Below are 20,529 nucleotides of genomic sequence, written 5' to 3' on the forward strand. Positions count from 1 at the left end.
TTACCCTGGTAGTTGTTTTTTCCCTTCAGTTTATTAATATGAAATTTTAGGTAACCCCACAAAAAAACAAATATACTCTTTTTAAATAGTGATTTCTTTTTTTTATATTTATTTTAATGTTAGTGCAAAGACAACTGTAATTTTTGAACAATTATATGACACATGTTTGATCAAATTTACACGAAAAACTAACATATTTATATTTTTTGCAGCTACACAAAAAGTGAAACATGTTGAAGTTTTATTAGTTTTTCTTTTGTCTTAATCAAAGATGAAGTCTTTGAAAAATTAGACAAAAATGTTTTAAATCATGTTAGATGATTACATTGTTTCAATTTAATTTAATTGTGTCTGTTGGCCACTTCACCTTAATCCTGTTTCTTAAATGTTGTTATTACTTCTTAAATTTAACATATAGAATAATCCAGACCTTAGATGAAAAGTGTTTCAGTTAGAAAGATGACTTGGACCAAACTCTGGGATGTTTGTTAATAAACACAAACCTTGAAGGAGGACTAAACTGTTTACCTCTGATTTAATCAATAAGATTTAAAAACTGTTTGTGTATTCGTTGTGGTTTCAAGACGTTTAACAGGGAAGACTCATTGCAGCGCAGATACACTTTAACACAATGCATCATGGGAGATGTAGTGTGAAAACTGCTGCAAAAGGGCAGAAAGACTCGCATCTCTTAGCTTAATTATTTTGCTCACTTGTTCCCGGATCCCGCGGAAAGCTACACCGCTAAAGACGAGCTTTAGCTGTTATTTTTGTTGGAACTGAGAGACTTTATGAGTTAAATCGGAACAAGATAGAGAAGACTTTAACCACCTCTGATTGGTCAGACTGATGACGAATGATTAGGCCTCCAAAAATGATTGGTGAAGACAGTTGAAGGGGCGGGAATTTTCCAAAAACAGAGCTGAAGCTGTGGCTAAATTGCGATACCGTCATTCTTATCAGTGTCTTAAATAGAATCTACGGCGGAGTTTTAAGGCCACCAAAAAAAAAAAAGTAAAATTACGAGATTTTAAGTCGTAAATTTATGAGAAAAAAACCTTACGAGATTAAAGTGGAAGTGAGTATACAGTGCAGCAGCAAGTGTGAACGCCGCGCAGCAGCAGAGCAGCCCTTCTAAACTCAATTGAACAGGTGAGCTGAATACTTATTGATAACGTTACAAATGTTTGGAAGCTTCTTTGTTTGATTTACGATTTATTAATTTTTATTTATTGATGGGTGGTTTGCAGGATCTCTGCAGCCTGATGAAGCTGTCGGTAACCCCTGCAGGCAGCTGTCGACTTCAATCCTTTCTTCCTCCACCAAAGACAAGATCCCTACATTTGTGTGATGCTTCCGTCTGAGGAAGAGCACTTTTTGGCGTTTTCAACGTTCTAAAGCTAATATTACAGACTATTTTCATTCCTCTTTATTGTTTTATGTTAAAACGGGACGTTTCATCTGGAGGAGGGGGCGTATGTAACACTGTTTAATTACGAATTGGTGTTCGGATGACAGGTTCATGACGTAAGGTGACAAATGAACTTCAGGGTGTGTGAATCAAAAGGAAAATAAAGGCTGCAGCAGTCATCTACACCCAAACGTGTCTCTGAGCTCCTTATTTTACAGATGAAACTCCGCTTTACCGACACCAAATCCCGGAAAGTCGGCTCCACTGACATTAATCTGATTTTGAGTCGCCAAAAGGTTCAGAATCTTTTTGTTTTTTTTTAAACCTATCTGGAAATAAAGCTTCACGAAAGGCTTCACATATTTCATCTTCAAGCTAGGCTCCGATAAACGGAAAACTTTGGTGTTTTTTCTCTCGTTAATCTATGACTCATTTCTCGTCAATTTACGACTTAAAATCGCGTAATTTAACAGTTATGACTTTCTTTCTCGTAAATTTACAACCTAAAAGTCGTAATTAAAAAAAGAAAAAAATTCTGGTATACTGGCCCTAAAACTCCATCGTAGGAATCAAATAAACAGAAAGAAAAAGAATTTTACGGTCTGTCATATTTCTAACTACTCAGTGTTTTATCAGGCCTGTTTGGATGAACACAGAGCTGATATCTTGGAGATGGTAAATGTTTTTAGATCAGTGAAAATGGGTAATTTCTCACGGCACACCTGACGATCTCCCACGGCACACTGGTTAAAAAACACCGGTCTACAAAAACAATGGACCAGAAGGTGATGTCACACAGCCACAACGTCCATTTTGCTCATTTTGCATACATGGAAAAAGTGAGAAACGTTGTGGTCTTCATGTGAAAAGTTCACAGATGTATAAGGAATGAACCACGTTAAAACCACAGAGGAAATACAAATAAACCCTGAAAAAAATCAATGTAGAGTATAAATCATGCGTGTTTAAATGCAATTCATTGGCGATTTGTACGTCAATTGTCAATAGTTGCGTATAAACTACATTAAATATACGTAAACTGAAAAATTCTCTAGTCATTTTGACTACCGTTAAGCTGATTTCTATATTGTGTGGAGCATTTTATGGTAGTGTAAGTGTAATTTTAAAGCACATAAAAGACATACATTTTTTTTAAAAAGCAACAAAGCAAAAATTTTTGCTTTGATTTTAAATTCAGAGGATGTTTTGTCAGAAAAGCAAGGTTTTTTTTATTCTTTTGTGAAGCAGCCGTAAGACCAAAGATCAAAGATTTGGCTTAGGACCACATAGTATATTAAGGAAGTATGTAAAGAATCCGTTCCCTGATTCTGTCTGAACGAGTAACAACACTTTTATCTGTCTGAGTTAAAACTGAAACATTAACAAGAAATAATCCAGAGGTGACATTACACGCAGCATGTGAGGTAAAGCTGGTACGGTTCACCTAGCCCTCAGTGTCTCTGAGTGTGTGTGTGCATATATGTGGATATTTGCATTAATGGCTGTTGTGGCATCGAGGTTGTGATATAGTGCAGATGGGGGAAACAGCACCAGCTGTGCCTCCAAATGTGCTTCTATTTATAGCGGGGTTAAAGTGAGGCCTGGAAAAATGTGAAATAAGTTACATTCAAATACACTCAAATACAAATACTGTTATATTAGATGATTCCCTCTATTTTTTTTAAAGCAGACGTTGTGGAGGAAAAAAAATAAATGTGCAATTCTGTTTTTGTTTGTGCCTTTTGTGGAGTGCAAATCCTAATTTTTATCTGTCATTAGGGATCAGTGCATGTTTTCTGCAAAAAAGACGCAAACAAACATTTTAATTTTTAATGTAAGCATGTAATACAAAGTCTAAAAACATTTGATTGAATGCTTTTGTGAAGAAAATGTACCTGCATTTCCACTTCAAGCCTGAAGAGGGCAGCACCACATCAACAGAGCAGGTCAGTGCCGCCTCCTCCAAGCGAAAAGATATTGAGGGGCAAATAAGGCTAAACAATGTACATGTTCCATAAAAACGTGTTACGATAAACAAGAACACGTGGAGATTTTCTGTCTCATTTGGAATGACTGCTGGCACTGACCTCTTTTTTTCACTGAACATGTTGGCTTTTGCCTCCTCTGCTGCTTTGTTACCAGACTAGAAGCACTCAGTTAGGCTCATAAGTACTGACTTATGTTGCTGCGCCTTAAGTAAATTGTTGGAATGCATATGCTTTGCACCTCATTTTTTATTCATACTTGACGCATTTGGCCTTCCATACAAATCTTATCTCTGGTCAGAGACATTCCATGCGTGATCATACATGCAGCTGAGAATGAAATGTGTGTGTCTTACAAAGCTGCAATGGGTGAACGGATTCAAGCATCCTGGAGCTCCAGCCGCTGGTTCAGGGAAAGATCTGAGCAACTAAATGCAAATTCAAATTTTACTCAAAAATAAATAAATGTTATTGCAAAGTATTTTGTAGTTGCATATTTTAATTTGCATTTCAAATATTTAATAAGCAATGGGAGGATTAGGCCCTTAAGATGCCACATGTCGGTTTTTAAGGGGTTCCTCCCGTTAGAGTTATTACAAATGAAAAGACGACAAACAGAAACAGACAAAAGAATTATGCTACAGGTTTACTATATAAAGATAAAGACATAAAGATACTTTGTTGATCCAGCCAAGGGGTAAATTGAAATTTTATAGCAGCTCTGCGGGGTCAAGTATGAAGGTGCAAGAAAGAATAAATGTAAAAACAGGTAAAGGTAAGGTAAAAACAACGTTAAAATAAAATAACTGGCAAACATAACAGCTTTCACTTTCACTCCTCATCCCAATGTAGTTTTACAGTACAAAACATAATTCGTGCTTAAAAATACTAAGAAGGCCAATTTTGTGTGATTATCTTTAGTTTTTATTTATTTATTATAAATATATTTTCATTTTTTATGAGTATTTTATTGGCTTTAATGTAAAGCGCATTGTGCTTCCACAAAAATAAAAAGCACTAATTAAATAAATAAAGCTTGACTTATTAAAGAGACAGGAAAAGGGGAAAACACACGTTTAAATCATTTAGGGTCTTGAAAACAAAGCATTTTCTAAATAAAAATAAAGATGTTACTTGACAGAATTGACAAAGCCTCTTGGATAAGAGGAGAAAGGTCTTTTAACTTTAAAAACTAAGTCCAGATGACAGCCCCTAAACCTAATACTATGATGGAATCAACCTGGATGAATGTGAGTCTTCATAGACAAAGATGTAAAAGAATACACAGAGGTGGGAAGGTTGTTTATTCTTTGGAAGCCCAAAAAGCTTTTTTCCTGATTTTCTAGAGAATAAGTTTGATCAGTATGACGGAGGTTGTGTATGGAAGCGATTTCAAAATTTCAAATTTAAGCTGCATTTTTGACTCAAAATTAAAATGAAAAAGCATTTCCGCCAAAGTGCATTTTGAAGTATTGATTTTTCATTTTAATTTTGAGTCAAATAATGCGGCTTCATATTGAAAATGAAAAAGCATTTCTGGTATTGACTTATTTTTAATGATGCTGCAGAATCACTTTCACAGTTGTGTTTTCAAGTTAATGGCACTAAATATGGTCTTATTATGTCTTATAAAGTGTTATTATTATTACTTATAAAGTCTTATTAATACTTTTAAAGTATTATTTTAAAACTTAAATTGATTTATAATCCAAAAATTGAATTTGGAACTGAAATTTATTAAAATCACATAATTGGGAGATTTGGTTAGAAAACAATTTTTTTGTCAGAGTTTGAAAGGTTATTATCTTTTTTATGTCTATTTTATGTTCTTGTCTGTGTTTTGATTGTTTTTTGCAGTTGAATTGGACTTTTGTTTGACACTTTGTGGCATCAAGCAAAATACATCAGCTCTGTACCTTGCTCACTGATTGGTTTATTTGCCACAGATAAAATCAAAACACTAGAATCTATAAACAGAGTGGAGGATGTGAGACACTTAATTTCCAGAGGTAGAATCAGAAAAAATTCACTTTTTCAAAACTGTATTAGCTGGACAGCGTGGTGACAGCAACTTTTAAAAGAGAGAAGCAGCTGTTGATGTACGACAGTGCAGCTGCATCCAACGGTACTCTTTTGAATGTAAAGCCTTTCAGAAACCAGGTGACTGAAGCACAAGCGTGACACCACTTACAATGGTCACGCAGCTTCATCGTTTTTTCCATTGGCTCTGTGAAACAGAAGGAACATCTCATGATCATCTGCCAGTGCGATGCTGGTGCCAGATAAATATATGCACGAGAGTTAACTTCAGGTAAAACCTATAGGCTTGTTTTACAATATAAGTTAAAAAAAGAGAGATCCTGACCAGAGTTTTCCATCTCCATGAGGAGCTGCGTCATTCATGTGAGGTCCAGCAGAAGCACGGGTGTGACAGCAACGGTAAATTTGATTTCTGATTGGTTAAAATCCCATGAATATGCATAAGTAATGTATGATGTGTAATGTATAATGGATGATGTGAATGATTCAAAAGCTGGTATTTTTAGAGGAGCTTCATTTTTTTTTTCATTTATTTAATTTTTTCTCTGGGAAATTGGCATTTGGGTCCAGACTAATGTTATTTTGGCAAGAAGGGCTTCTGGTTCCTTGGCCTTATTGACCCTGCTAAACAAGACAAAAATTAGCACAAATGAATGTAGTAATCAAAGTAAAGAGTCTCTCACCAAGATGGTGTTTTATTTAGCACAGCTTTATGGACTCTAACCATTTTTATTTGTCCATGTTAAGTCATAAAAAAAACGCCCCTCTCACCCTTCCACGGGAGCTTGTGGGTCCTGCGCAGTATCTTAGCTGTTCCTAGCACTGCGCTCTTCTGGACTGAGAGGTCTGAGGTCTTGCCAGGTATCTGTTGTAGCCACTCCTCCACCTTGGGGGTTACTGCCCCGAGTGCTCCAATTACCACAGGCACCAATGTCACCTTCACTTTCCAGGCTTTCTCCAGTTCTTCGCTGAGTCCCTGGTATTTCTCCAGTTTCTCATGTTCCTTCTTCCTGATGTTCCCATCGCTTGGCACTGCCACAATCCACCACAACGGCTTACCTCTGTTCTTTGTCCACCACTACTATATATATATATATATATATATATATATATATATATATATATATATATATATATATATATATATATATATATATATATATATTTATATATAGCAACGCATACATATGGTACAGACCAAAAGTTTGGACACACCTTCTCATTCAAAGAGTTTTCTTTATTTTCATGACTATGAAAATTGTAGAGTCACACTGAAGGCATCAAAACTATGAATTAACACATGTGGAATTATATACATAACAAAAAAGTTTGACTCTGCTGAAAATATGGCATATTGTAGGTTCTTCAAAGTAGCCACCTTTTGCTTTGATTACTGCTTGGCATTCATGTGTGTATACATGTGTGTGTGTGTGTGTGTGTGTGTATATATATATATATATATATATATATATATATATATATATATATATATATATATATACGAACGGACACGTATTGCCACCTGACTTCTGCACAACACAAGTGATGGTCCCAACCCCATTTATAAGGCAAGAAATCACATTTATTAAACCTGACAGGGCACACCTGTGAGGTGAAAAACATTTCAGGTGACTGCCTTTTGAAGCTCATTAAGAGAATGCCAAGAGTGTTCAAAGCAGTAATCAAAGCAAAAGGAGACTACTATGAAGAACCTACAATATGACATATATTCAGTTCTTTCACACTATTTTGTTATGAATATATTTCCACATGTGTAAAATCACAGTTTTGATGCCTTCAGTGTGACTCTCCAATTTTCATGGTTGTGAAAATAAAGAAAATTCAAATGAATGGGAAGGTGTGTCCAAACTTTTGGTCTCTACTAGATATATGTAGCCAAACTACATTTTCCCTAACTGAGCTTTTTACCAATTTTACTCAACAGCCTGCTCTTTTCCTTTTTTCTGTAAAAGCTTTAATTGTTTGGGTTTTTTTCAGTAAACTAACATAAACCTGATATGTATGCATACTTTCTTTTTTGTAAACTTATAATTGAAATGTGATGTCCTTGACTCAGACTTGATTTACCTCAATTTAGTCTGGTTAGGGTAAATCAAATACTTTATTGTGTGCATAGTTTTTACATCTTGTATTAAAAAAGGTTTAAGACTAAACAGTGTTAAATAGCGGGTTTTTTTATTTTAGACGTTAACCATCTCAAAAAATTAAAGACCTTTCAAAGTGAAATTAATCTAGCTGCTTGATATTTACTATTTTAAGAAATCTCCTTGATGGGTTCAGATTGAGGTTCTTATTACTGTTGGAGCTGCTTCCTGAAGGATAATGTTTGGTGAGAAATGTCCTGTAGAGCTGGTGTCTGCTTCAGTCAGCTAAATGGCCTGGAATTGAGTCTGGAGGCCTGTGACGCACTCAACCTGCAGGACTGTAATTTAGCTGCTTGTATGGTGGCTCTGCCTCAATACTTCAATTTGATTGAGTGCTTCCTCCATTTGAGTTCAATGACCCGCAGAAGCAAAGCAACATGTTGTTACTGTCTTGAAACCACATGTGTTTCGGCAAGACAAAGTATTTTCTGACACGCAGGAGAGGCTTTGTTCTTGTCGGACAGGTGTTTCATTTCAGGTTTAGGTGATCCTAATGACAGCAATTGAGCCTTGTGTTCATAGGTGTGAAATTAACTCTCAAAGTATGATATCAAGAAATTATTAATCATGATAAGGTAGCTGTGGGGATGCTAAGTGTGATAAAACAATAATTTTATGCTTGGTACTTTCTCTCAAAATTTAAATATTTTCTTTTTGGTTCAATAAAACAAGCAGAATGAAGAGCTAATATCAATTTAACCCACAAGAACCCATGGTGACATCAGTGCAGTGACGTGCGGTCAGGTGAGGTAAGTGAAGCAGAGCCTCACCTGTCATAATCGTGATAAAATAGAAAAAGTTAAATTAAGTAAATATTATTTTCTACTGATCTTTGTTAAGTATACATTTTCAGACAATTCAACATGTTCTCCGCAGTTTCTGAGGTTAAAATCGCCAAATTTGAGTGTTGCGCGATCACAGACGGAGCGGAAACTCCTGGTGGGCAGGGCAGAGTTCAATTTTATTACAGAGACGTGCGCTGAAAATGCTGCTGTCCGCCTACATAAAAGGCTTCAGGTGAGGCATGCCTCACCACAAGAGGGCAAACGTGAGCTGACAGCTGCTTTGTAGCTACACTGCTGCCGTAGAAATAGACTAAGAACGTCTTTCTCTACTGAAAGGGAGAAACTCAAATAAACTAAAGGAAAATAAGGAAAACTTTTCCAACAGATCATAGAGCTTTTTGTGGAGAAAGATCAACACATGGACTCAAAAAGCGAGGCCAAACACGTTTTTCAATGTTTGTTTTTTAAAAATAACATTGGGGTAAGTGGGTAAAAATGTAAGTAAAATAATTTATTTTATTTTTATGATCATTTTTTACAGACAACATTAATAACACTGATTAAGCACCAGAATTTGAAGTTGGAAAAATACCAGAAATAGTTACTGAGGGTCAAATGTGTGCTGAACACATCTGTAATATACATTAATTTCTTCACTGTACATATGAATAATTTATACACAATAGGAGTGTTCTAATTCATGTCTGTAAAATAAATATTCTCTGTAGGACAAATATTTTCTTGTGTGTATTTTACAAGCTGTTATAGCCGCTGTTGGATAAATTGTGAAATATTCAGTTCTTGCAATTGTAAATCTGACTCCAAAGGATTCAGTGCCTCACCAGTAGGGTTGGGCGATGTCCCCTAAATTGGCAGTTGACGATGTTTGAAGTCAACCATCGGGATGGACGATGATATCGTCGGAGGGGGGGGGCTATTTTTAATTTTTCGTTCTTATATATATATATTTATAATTGCCATTCGTCATTTTACTTTATTTATTTTATTTCCCAAATAATGACTCATCCACGACGATCCAGTCTAAACTGAGGGAAGTGACTTTAAAAAAAAAATAAAATAAACAAAATAGGAGAGAAGTGGTCCGGTCCTGCGTTTGATTTGACCGGTGGAGCGAGCGACCGTGTCTCTAGCAGAGCAGACGGACTTAAAGTTTTGTGCTTTAGGGGAAGTAAGGATGCTTTGTTACGTGTGGGAGATTTAGGTCTGTGATCTGTCCCACAGCTCTGCGTGAAAGAGCAACCGGAATTTAGGAGAAGCGGGTCTCCCGGTAAAGTGTGTGTCGGGGCAGAGCTCGGAGCGCTAGCTAACGCAGTGTGTAAGCTTCGAAGCAGAAAGGCCGCTCAGTCCTTAGAAACCGTTCAAACATTTGTGTTTCCAGTCGTGTCCCGACAAAATAAAGGCTAATGTTATTCCCACATATTTACGTGCAGCCAAGATGCAGATTGTAGCGTTTCACGCATGGATTTATGTTCATGCTAATGTTGTTAGCCCGTGTTAGCATACTGCTAATCCTGGCTTCCGGCTCCGTTTTTCAACAGAAAAAGCACTGACCACACGGATTAAAATGATGAGCGAACAGGCGCTTCATAATAACCGTAATATTAATAAAAGCACGTTTAGGAGATCATTTTGTTTAATAATAATAAAATAACCGAGCTGACGTATCTAGCCGCTTGGCGGAACTAAGTTTCGCTTCCGGTTTTTAAAAACACTGCTGCGCATGATTTATTCCGACCGAAAGCGTGACCCATGTGAATGTTTTTTATAATCTGAAAAAGTTTTTCTGGGCCCATCTACACGGTTGGATTCTAATCCGACCATTGATCCCACCCATAGGAAAAATCTGTTGCTCATATGTTGCTTGATCTCGTCTCTTGAGATCAGTTTGAGCGTCTCATATTCGTATCATTCTGTGATCATTTGCTTCTTAACTCTTGCTCCTAAGGGTCCCTTAGGAGCAAGAGTTAAGCTATAATGAGAAAAGACATCACTGAGACAAATGAGGTTGAGTTGAGACAACTGTTAGAGCAATAATTAAGAAGTGGGAGAGACGAACCTAAGACGTTCATGAGACAAATCTGAGAAGAATGAGTCCTAAAAGAGATCTCATCATTGTCTGTCTGATGTCTCTTTCATGTCTTAATCATTTCTCTTAAATGTCTTACCAAAGCCGTTAATGAGAATGATATTTGAGATGTATTTGAGAAAGAAAAGAGAAGTTATTTTTATAGCAGTGGTAGCCAATCCTGGTCCTCAGGGCCACCATCCAGTAGGGTTTAGATGTTTCTTTGCTCCCCAGATGTGAATCAACAGGTGATTAACCACCTCCTGCAGAACTTGAGGAGGCAATTCAACCACTGCAGCAGATCTGTTGGAGCAGGAAAACAGCTAAAACATCCATAACAGTGACCTTCAAGGACCAGGATGGGAGACCACTGATATACAGTAACAGTAAAAACAATACTAGAAATGTAAATGCTTTACACTTTATTTGGGCAGCACCATCATCAGTACAGCATTTGAATTGTGGTAGCAGTATTAAACACTTTTTAAAATATTAAATGCATTAAGTACATGAACTGTGGCGTACTAAATGTGGCTGACATGATGGTAAAGAAAACTTCCATATTTTAAACAACAAACACACTGACATCACTGCTGAGGTACAAGGAAAAAAACAAAATTATGTAACCACATAAAAAAGTACCTGATAAAAACATTCTCCTAAACTTGCAGCCTACCAAATCCATGGACCAACTTGAGAACCAAATTAAGATAAAAAATAAGAAAAAAGATGGAAGAGAAACCAGTCCGCATACTGTAGATCATAGCAGTGGCCTTAGAACCTGCTCTGCCCTACATTTGTTGACAAAGGCTTTCTTGAGCTTGGCCTCTTCAATTTGTTCCCAACCAGGTAGAGTGGCACATCTCAGGACATAAGCTGTAAGACAAGAACATTAAAATCTGGCATGAACAAATTGATAATAGACCGCACATAACAAACAAAGATAACACTTCAAGCTAGAAGCAAACTGTAGTTTTATAAAAGCAGCTGCATAATGCTACCATAAGATTACGTTTCTGTCATCCCTAAAAGCAGCCACACGTCGCTAGAGAGGACATCTGTTTCAGTTAAAAGAATTGAAATGCAGCATTCTATGGGCATTAACTATTTAACAAATAAGGTTCAAATCTGTTTCATTTCATTTTTCATGATACAGTCCAGATCAAACATTTAAGAAATGATCAAGTCACATTTTGCATGGTTGGCTCTTAACAAGGGAAAAATAATACCCATGTCTTAATTGGGACGCTGAGGGCTGATCGTGTCAGACAGCAAACTGTGGAATAAGATATTTCAACGAATATATATTATGGTATCATTAAGAATTTTGTGGTCAATATTTTTTGGATTGTTCAGAATATTTCCATTAGTTTTTTAAATTAGAGCACTTTGGCTTAGGTCTTTGTTCTGTTTGAGACTGAAGAATTATCCCTTAGTGGTACAAAAGTAAAGATTGGAAAAAAGTCTGTTATACTTGGAAAACTTCATAAAGCCACCCTTTAAATTGTATTTTATTTCTTTTAATGTGACACAATCTTACTATTTAAATCAAATTACCCCAAAATAAGGATTTCCAAAGCTAAATTTTAGGTTAGCCAGGGCTGCTCATTCCTGGTCCTTGGGATCCATCACCCTGACTGTTTTCCAGATCCCCAAGCCCTGCTAGCTGTTGATCAGCTCAACCAGAGGTCTCCACATACTGATTGAATGAACACACCTGGTCCAGGTAATCAGCTGGAAATCAGGCAGGCTGGTAGATCTCAAGGACCAGGGATGAGCAGCCCTGAGTTAGATTAATACAAGATTAATAAGAATAATTAACTGCAGGTCATGATTAACTAACCACACCCAAAAATGAATCGCATGACAGCACTCATAAATATGTACCTTTGCAGAAACTCCAGGGTTGAAGCCAGCTCAGTTGGATAATGACGGTTAAAGCAGAAGTAGCTTCTGAACATCAGGCACAGTGCTGCAATGTTGTTGTGTACGATGGAGCGGTTCCAAATGAGCATGAACCTCCTTGGGGAAAAGCAAGACTGTCCTAAAGACAGAACAATGGATAAAGTAAACATGTCACTCATGTACAGTGTACAAAGACAAAACCTTTAGAATAATTTAACACTGGAAACTTTACTTACCACATACAATAACAGTTGGAGTCAACGGCACCTGCTGCAGCTGGACCTCGTCTGCATCTTCTACAAGAACATGGCATCCTCCTCAAAGTAGCAGAGCAGAAGAAAGAGCATCTCTTTAACATCTCATCTCTTCTGAGCAGCCACTCTGCTCTCCCCACATCATCTGCAGCCTTTTAGAGTTTGGAAAAACGTCTTGCTTTCATCATTTCTGCAACAAGAGTGCAAACCATTTCCTTCCTTAGTCTTGGGCCAGGTCTCTTTCCAAAGACTGCACAAATTCCTCAGAAAACTTACTCCATGGAATTTCAAAGCTGTCCTCCCAGTCAATGTATGTACAGTCCTCGGCTTCTGGAAGATGTGGATGACGAACTCCTCGGTGACTATAACAAAAGTGATGATGATTGTGTTGGTGAGGTCTCAACAGATGATGATGTGCTGTTCTCTGGCGTTTGGTCTGCAACAAAAAACAAACAAACAGTATAAGTGTATTAAGTTTACACTGTACTGTCAGTGTGTTACCCATTCATATTCATATCCACTTCTGTGCATTACAAAAACTCATTTGTAATGTTTGAGACTCACATTTCAATTTCCAAAGAGCAAGACGTTTCCGGGCTTGAACAGGTCTCAAAGCTGGCAGCAAGTCAGCCTCTTCTATGAATCGTAGATCCTCATACAACTCCATTTATTCCAATGGACTGCAAGTGTTCTTCCAGGATGTCTTTTGTGGCTCTGGTAGGACCTCCATAATGGCAGTGTGGAGGAACATGGGTTCTGATTCACTCATTTTCACGTGTATTTAGATCACCTTGAATCAGAGAGGGGAAAAAAACATCATGTACACACATTTTATACAGCACAAAGTAAGATCTGGAAAGGTTTTTAAATATGATTTATGATTCACTAAAATCCTCGTACATATCAGTGTTGACATTTGTTAGTTGAGCATTAGCCTTAGCTACATCTGTGCTCTCTAAACATCTCCACCACTGACAGAGGGCTGAGAACATGTTTCCCTAATATGCATACTTACATTTTCAGATTATGCTTTCTAGACATGTGAGCAGTTAATGATGACTTTACTTTAAACACATGTCCATAACCAGTTTCAAAAGATGGCATGCCAGGCCAAACGTCTGCAAGATGATCTTTTAAACAAGATAAAAGCTTTTTACAGCGTAAAAATTGAACATACAGTGAAACTGCACATTTTGAAGTTTGGAATAATGGACTGTGGTGTCGTCACACTGTGATGGGACGAACCCTGCAGACCCTTAACTGAAGAGCAAAATGTCTTCCAACAGTTACTGAGCACTCACGCGTTTGGAAAAATATCGAGGCTCATTCTGTAAACTCTGCACTGCAAATAACTCTTCAATGTCTCTATTTTTTATTACAAAAAGCACAAGTAAACCTTTGTAAAAAGTAATAATTACTTATACAGCCAAAGCCACCGCGAGTAGCCCAGACGTCTGCATTACTGGCGGAGCTAGCTTAAAACACCTTTAGCATTCAACTGAGTTCAGAGTTGGAGGGAAGAAATCGCAAACTTACCGTGCAAACTTCAAAGATTTTACTTGAATCTTTTCCAGACAAGCAAAAAAAATGTTGGAGATTCATCCCACGGATTGTTAAAACGAAGAAAAAATACGACAAACGGTCGTCAAAAGTCTCTCGTTCTCTGCACTTCTCCCGCTTGCAGATTCCGGCCCGTTGGTGACGTCAACCACAGAGTTTTCCCTCCCACCGTGATCAGCCAATCAGAAATCTGTGTCAAGTGAGGCTGTGATACAGTTTAAAATTCAAATCGGGTTACTCCAGGCTTCTGTTTGTTCAATATGATGCAGACTAAAATCAAGAAAACAGAAAATATTTTCAGCTTGTAAGGCTGCATGAAGGGTGATTTTTAAAGACAAAGATAAATTAACTCAAACTGAACCCCATAAATCTGTACCGCCCTAAAGTTGATTTATTAATTTGATTATTTTTATTTGTGTATTTTATTTGTTTGTTTCAAATGTAAAATCTATTTTTTGTTCACTTTAAGGTGATCCAAATATGATCCCAAATGTCCTTTATTTAGTTCAGACATCAATGTGTTAAATGTTTTATACCCACCAACATATAAGTGTGCGTATATGCACTTGTGCGTGTATGCATGTGTGCCAGTGCATGCGTGTGTTTGTGTTTAACTAAACCTAGCATCATTAACCCAACATACATTCTTGTTCATTTATGTTTATCTAAGCAGTCAAAAAAAAAGTTTATTAAATCGACACTGCAACGTTGTCTTGAAATTTCATGTTTTTTAAAAAGTTTCAAAAATATGTCTTTTGAGGACATGACCGTCTTAATGATTTAATTTTTTTTTCTTGAAATTGTAATTAAGTTATATAAATATGTAAGCAATAAACAACTTTTTTAAGTTGAACATAAATAAAATAAAAAATATTATTTTCTAGAGATGAACTGTAATGGTGTCATCATGAGACTCATTTTAGGGCTTGTACTACTCTCATTTTTCTTTTTGCTGAGACAATAAAAAAAAGGCTAAAACAAGATCTAAATTATTGAGCAACGAGAGACAGAACCATTGATGTCTTTCACTGAGACATAACTGAGATAGGAATTTGAAGTAAGGATATCAAATTGAGACATACTTGAGCGCAACATAATATGGCTCATTTTTCTCTCAATTGAGATCTGGAGAAGAGACAGTTGTGAGAGAATTTTGAGATCTCAAACAGTGCTCACTGTGAGACTTATTTCTCAGGAGAAATGTTTGAGAAGAATGAGAAAAGCAGTTTAGTCTCAAACAGTTCTCATTTATGTCTAGGAGACGTAAATGTGACAGAAACGAGATCTCATCTTCAGTTTTGCTTTGCTATGGGCATCAAGATATTTTGCACATGTAACCATGTCTTATGGTGTCGACTCGCAGCGTGCCGGGGGTGTGGCACCACGATGGTGTCTCTCCATCGGGATGTCAGTCAACCATCACGATGGACGATGGTATCGTCCATCGGCACAACCCTACTCACCAGCTATTAACGTCACCGCACGTCACTGCATCAGTGTAACAAAGAAAAATCAAAAATGGATCATGTGTCCCATTGGTTTGTGATAACATACACCAGGGGTGCTCATACTTTTTTGGCATGTGAGCTACTTTTAAGTCGACAAGGTCTTGAAGATCTGCCTGTGTATATATAATATATATATATATATATATATATATACTGTATATAGTTGTAACGTGGCTCACACGGGATTAATCTTTGAATTTTTCACATAAAGACCACAACTTCTCTCACTTTTCATCTGTGCATAATGTATGTAGTGGCTATGTGACATGGCCTTTACCAACTGCTACAGGCCCCGCACTCTGCTGCTTTGCCACCCTTGTCAGAGCTGCATGTAAAAAAATAATGAAAAAAAATGTTTTTGTTTTTTTAAAGGTGCTCAAAAAAGTTGATTTTGTGTGATTTACGCCTTTTAAGAGGTTTTGGCCCCATTCATTTTTTGGACAACTCCTACCACTGTGATGTCATCCCTTTATATCTTTTTTTGGGAGGGGCTTTGTCTCACTATGTCGAAAATCCATTTTTACCAGGTACTAAGTGTGTGTAAATTTTGGTGAGTTATTGAGTTGAGAGAAAAATGTTGCCTTAAAGGCGCAGTAAGAAAGAAGAGTTGACATTTCCATAGAAGTGAGCATTACCTTCTCACTGAGCTGAACTTCCCTTGATGAATCATAGAACTGGAATCATTTGCATGTCCTCTCTGTGTTATTAAGCAGTGGTTCCTCCCATCGTGAAAGTCTCTATGGTCACATAAATCCAGGTGACATGACCTCTTCTTCATTTGCTGCACTGTCATGCTGCTTTTAAACAAATGAGTTCATTATTGGGCTCATGGTCTTCATTGGAGCAATATTTTATTATTTGACTGCTTTTTTTGACCAACTGCACATTGATTCGTGATGCTCTATAAAACAGGAAGTGGTTTCACGTCAAATCAAGCTGAACGGATTAATCATCAGCCTCTGTCTGTGTGTGTCTCACTGAGTCACACACAGACAGGAAAGGTGTTGCGGTCCGACCGAACGCATCGAACCCCTGCCTCCATCACTCAGACGTACAGATACAATCGATGGAGGGCTGACAGATGGGTGGCATCCTGGTGGAAGAGTGCTGGACAGGGAGCGGTCCGGAGGCAAACGGGGGACAGAGCAGGAGGGAAAATCAACCAGAGAAATATCACGGGAGAAAGAGTCATGGCAAAAACCAGGAGGTTAAAGGCCAAATGGATTTTAAAAGGTAGAGCTCGCACAATCTGCCACCTCCCAGATCGCTGTTAGTTGTTGCTCCACAAATCCTCCTCTAAATCCAATCCCATTGTCCCATCTCTGTAGGGAAGTTTCTTCTTCTGGTTTTTGACCCCCTTCCTTCAGAAAACCCATTTTCTGAAGGAAACCCATTTTTGGGATTTTTGCTCCATTTATCATCATGTTGTGGGATGGTGTGCCTGCCTGGCTACCCTTCCTCATTATTGCGCGTAATTGTATCAGTGAGAGCAACCATTTATGGGTCTATCACTTAGCCCTTTTGTGTTTGACCTAGTTGCTTTTTTGACCTGAACACCGGGTCTGGCTGTGGTGTGAATTTCAGAGCGATGATTAGAATTTATCTGCATTTGCCAGAGCAAATAGATGTTTGACAAGGAACGCTGTAATAAAAGGATGGACGTTATCTGAGCAATGTGTAGCAATGTGGATTATCTATGTAATGAAAAGAGGAAAGAGGACACAGGGAAAGGTGAGGGAGCAGGCAAAAACGCTAACAAAAGAACACACAACAGCGAACAGTTTCAAAAATAAAAGCTTGACGTCACTCTGTCCAACAAAACTTTAGGGTTTTTTACTACAACAAATAACTGTAAAGGAAAAAGAGGATGCATAATTTTCAGGTAGGATTCATGCTCTAAAAATCTTTTTTTTTCATGTTATTTTTATATTTTGTCTGGTACACGAAGTGAATAACTCAAAATAGCATTCTTATGAGTGGTTTTGTCAGGGGTCTGCAACTTCAGGTCTTTTTCTCAGTGACCACGACGTAGTAGGAGTCACAAAGTCTAACATCACCCTTTAAGAATTTCCTTGTTACTTTATGATTTATGATAAACTCAAACAGTTGTTTTTTTGCATAAACAAAACATAAGGAGAAAGTGGCCTTTTAAAAAAATATTAAATATTTTATAACTTTTACCAGCGGATCACATGACTTCCTTTTAAAATAAAAGACACCAATGCAGGAAATGTAGTAGTATACGGTCATGTTTGTGGTGTATCTCAGGGACAAGTTAGTAAATTTAAGCAACCAAAATTACATGGCAGTTAATTAAGTGTCCTTTAATGTATTTTTCAAACCATGAATTTGTTACAAAATAGAAAAATCTACCTTATAATCAAGAGCGCCTTAATTCTGGTTGTCCTTTTTGACCTCCGAATTGATTTTCTGTTGAACACTGTGCATAATGTCAAAATGTTTTACTTCCACTTGTGATACTGTCCTTCAACTGTCGGCGAATGGGTTGAATAAAGCTTGATTCATTTAACTTCCCTTAGTTTTTTTTTTTAGTTTTTTATTTACTACCTATTTAATTTTTATTTTACAGTTATGTTTTAAAATGAAAAACGTTTTACCATAAAGCCACAACAGAGGGATATAGGAGCCACATGTAGCTCCGGAGCCTCAGGTCGCAGATATCTGTTAGATAGTTAACAAAATGAGTGTAAAATTTGACATATTATTTATTTGAAATTAAGTATAAATAAAATATTATGTGTGTAAAATAAAAGATTTTTGAAGGGGATATTAAAAACAAAAGCTTTAAAGACCCACTCTTATGTTCTTGTGGCATTTTTTAATTTAAAAAAGTAAGCTTAAAATTGTTGGAAAAATAGCTTATTTGTGGCTTAGAAAATACATTAGGGCCCTGCTCCGCTCCATTCTGATGCATCCACTGTTAGACAACTAGATCCATGTATGTCTTTGTTTGAGCTGAAATCTGGATCTAAACTGTACAGCTGGATAGCTCCAATATTGCTCACCGTTTTTGTTAAGTTAAGCAGATAGTCTGAAGGGCTGAAAGCTAGCAGAAGAGAGTGTAAACTGATAAATGATAGGAAGTAGGGGCAGGCTTACTATGCGTCAACAGTCGCTCTGCAGGAACTATGTTCTAGAAAACAACACAGGTTTTTTGATTTTGGCTAAAAATGGCATAATCATCATTGAAAGACCACTGGAAATGCTTTGAAAATAGATCAAAAGATTATTTAAGTCAGACTTTAATTGTAATTTTAGTGCTTTAAGTGAGTAAACAGTATCTTTCTTAATGTTAATATTTGAAGCCTCTTTTATTTCCTTCATATCATAAGTCTACAACATTGGAACATTTTTACACATTTACACATATCAAAGTGACGTCTTATGTCATTTATTCTGCCAATAGTCCCTCACAGCACAGTCCACATCAGGTTAATAAGGTAGCATTGGACCCACCTTGGTCCGATCCATCAAGGGGGTGTGGAGGGGTTGGGTTGGCCAAGGGAATGTGCTCATTTAAAGAGGCACTGGAGTGAACCAATGAAGGCACCGCGGTGCTCTGTCACTGACACACACAGGTACCCTGTGCTATTCATCCCCACAGTGCAGCTGGAGGCTGTTCCCATTACTTTGTACTGTACAACACCACAGAGCACCAGAAACACACATGCTAAAGCTTAGGGAGCTTTAATGTTATGCCGCTTCTCAGGGCACCGCTAATGAAAGCATGCTTGTTTCAATTAATGCCAAAAACAATTCAACCATTTTTCGTAATAAATTCTTACAATTTTCAGATTAAAGTCCAAAGCACTAAAGAATTTAAAGCCCCTTTGAATTCCTGCCTTAGTAAAGTGGCCGTAGCCCCATGGAAGGATCTGTGATACTTTAAGACGTGCCAAAAGGTTTCTCAGAACTAAAACTTAATTTAGGCCAAAGCTTTTTCTTGTTTTGTTAGTTATAAACATATTTTGACATTTGTCAACTTCCTTCTTTTTCTATCCAACTGCCTTTAAGATCAGGTCATCACCATTCAAACAATGAAATTGTCAAAAAAACTTTTGTAGTTTCAAATGCCACCTTTAGTGTTCGGACTAACTCTTTATAAAAATTTAAAACAGCGCTTTTTTTTTCTGTAATTAAGTGGTGTAAGGCAGTGGCCACAAACACAATTGTGGCCACCAACACAATTTTGGCCACAATTGTGTGACCCTAAAATTATAAGATCCATTTAAAGCTGATTAAAGTTGGACACACTACTCTGGTCACCTTCGTGCCAGCATTCCTCTAAATTAATGCACTTGTCTGCTGACATCAGAGTCCCATGTGAATAGTAGAGGCTCTTTATTTGGAAGCTTAACCTTTGTGCTATCTTATGGGGTCCAGATGACCCCACCCTTACATTGACGTGTTATCCCTTCCATGACAAAGGTGGATAAAGGTGAAGAGGATTTCATGTAATCCATGGATATCAGTGAAGATCACAAATGATTGAAGAAAAAAGGTTCGGTGCACTGACTTCTGGGGTCCAGATGACCCCACTCCCACTGTTAAGTGCCTAGGATAGCACAAAGGTTAAACTGATCCATTCTGTTCATCAATGAATGGCGCAAAGCAAATTAAATTCAATCTCTGAACAAGAAAGCCTTGGGCTTTAAAATGACGTACAGTAGATCCATGTACGTCTTTGTTTTCCTCATCTGAGCTGGAATCTGGATTTAAACTGCACAGCTCGATAGCTCCAATATGGCTCCAATTTTTGCACTGCTTGGGGGCAATTTTTCCACCGTTAAGACCAAGAAATAGGTTGGG

The 20,529-nt window shown here is 37.3% G+C and overlaps 1 protein-coding gene and 1 long non-coding RNA gene across 3 annotated transcripts in view; one reads left to right on the forward strand and one right to left on the reverse strand.

Moving 5' to 3' along the window:
- LOC101172692 (potassium voltage-gated channel subfamily H member 2) overlaps positions 1-20,529 on the forward strand; it is a 342,059-nt gene that overhangs the window by 194,584 nt on the left and 126,946 nt on the right. The window lies entirely within an intron of this gene.
- LOC111946661 lies at positions 10,878-14,524 on the reverse strand. Of its 2 annotated transcripts, XR_002872378.1 has the most exons (7): positions 14,168-14,524; positions 13,196-13,421; positions 12,908-13,067; positions 12,614-12,694; positions 12,360-12,516; positions 12,190-12,255; positions 10,878-11,348 (listed from the first exon to the last, which is right to left on the reverse strand). It is a non-coding gene; the product is annotated as an uncharacterized LOC111946661 (long non-coding RNA). The 2 variants fall into 2 exon arrangements; XR_002872377.1 differs by lacking the exon at positions 12,190-12,255 and having other exon boundaries at positions 14,168-14,520.

This window comes from Oryzias latipes, chromosome 20 (assembly GCF_002234675.1).
Source record: "Oryzias latipes chromosome 20, ASM223467v1".
Taxonomy (NCBI): domain Eukaryota; kingdom Metazoa; phylum Chordata; class Actinopteri; order Beloniformes; family Adrianichthyidae; genus Oryzias; species Oryzias latipes.